Genomic DNA, 1,537 nt, shown 5'->3' on the forward strand with positions numbered 1-1,537 from the left:
CCTTACGGGAGGGGGATTTCCTCCTTGGTGTTTCCATAGAACCTTCCCTGTGTTTGTTTAAACCCATGGCACACTCTGGCCTGACAGCTGCCTGGCCCGGGGCCTTCCCTGCAGACGCATCGACAACCAGCTCTCTTTCACAGCACCCTGCACAGTGTCCCCGACGCAATTACTTGAGTATATAAACCTCACTGAAAGGCAGGCTTTCCTCGGGAGCTCATAAATAAGCCCCAAAGCCACAACGAGTGTAAGACCTTGAAAAATGGCATCATCATCTATTGGGAATTGTGAACCCTGCAGAAAGCAGCTCATTGTATTTTCAGAAAAAGGTTTTTGTTTAAAAAAATAATAACGAACAAAAATCACCCATGGCGTCTACATGGAAAAAGCAATGTAGTCTGAGAGTCTAAGGCTGGTCTCTTTGCTGCATTAATCTTTCTTTGTGGGTTTTATGTAAGAGGCATTATTTGCAGGCCAACAAGATACAGTTTTGAAGAAATTCCACCCCTCTCCCCTGGGCTTCCCATCTGCAGTTATAATTCTCTGACTGTGACCCCTGCATTAGTCCCCTGGATGTGAACAGACGTTAAACCCCAGGGTGAGCTGTCGCTTCTAGGGGTGAGATGGAAAGAGGAAAAGAGGAAGGGGAGAGCGTGCGACAGAAAGTCCTGTGGTTCTGTGCTGACTTTCGTCTCTGAGGATAAAAGGTGCTGGACTGTGGCCACAGGGACGTGGACGGGCAAAGGGCTGCGTGACCAGAGATAGTGGCCCTATTCTGTCCTGTGCCAGTTTCCTGAGAAGATGGGTTTGGGCCTCTGAGCGGGTCGAGTCTTCAGAATTCAGTGTCGTTTCCTTGAGAGGTGGCATCTCAGTCCAGCATCCTGAAGCCATGCTCTGGGGCCACTTACTCGACCTCCCGGGAGCACCGCCTTGGGGTCACTGCAGCAGGCAGGCGGTGGTCCCCCAGAGCCGCTGCACCTCGGAGCAGCCAACGGGCGTGCTCAGGAGCCAGGAGCGCCTTAGCCGGAAGCAGAGACAACAGAGGTCACAGAGCCCACCGGCGCCGTGGCCTTGAATATCAATGTATGGGCTGGCTCCAGACCGACAGGGCCATGACAAACGTCTCTGGCTGGGTGTCGCCGGCGGCCTCGGGCGTTGCAGTGTGCTTTCTATTTGCAAACACTGCACCACACAAAACCGTGTTTACTCGGAAGGAGAGAGGCCCCGGGAACCAAACCCCCAGCAGGGCGAAGCACATGCCTTGATCTCGCATTCCAGGCTCGAGCTGCGGTGGGTCGGCGCGACCCGGGGCGGGGGCGGTTCTCCTCGGGCGCTTCATTCGCCATATGCACGTCACTCCCCAACTTTTCCTTCCTGCGCTCCCGGAGTCAGGTTGACGCGCCCTGGATCCGGGCGCAGGGCTGGGCGCGCTCCCGCGGAGTCCCAGCCGTGCCGGGCTCGGGCTGCTCAGGTACAAATTGGGGGTGCCAGGCGAGGGGGTGGGACCGGTGAGGAGCGGGGGCTGGGGGTCGGCTCC

At 56.5% G+C, this 1,537-nt stretch overlaps 1 protein-coding gene across 1 annotated transcript in view; it reads left to right on the forward strand.

The window, feature by feature from the left end:
• Positions 1-377: 377 nt before the first annotated feature.
• Positions 378-1,537, forward strand: part of CHST15 (carbohydrate (N-acetylgalactosamine 4-sulfate 6-O) sulfotransferase 15) — a 62,403-nt gene continuing 61,243 nt past the window's right edge. The window contains exon 1 of the mRNA XM_012723919.1: positions 378-1,471. The gene's annotated coding sequence lies outside the window, so the exon portion shown is untranslated. The remainder of the gene's footprint in view (positions 1,472-1,537) is intronic.

Source organism: Condylura cristata, unplaced genomic scaffold, assembly GCF_000260355.1.
Source record: "Condylura cristata isolate star-nosed mole 26May11 unplaced genomic scaffold, ConCri1.0 scaffold00011, whole genome shotgun sequence".
Lineage (NCBI taxonomy): Eukaryota > Metazoa > Chordata > Mammalia > Eulipotyphla > Talpidae > Condylura > Condylura cristata.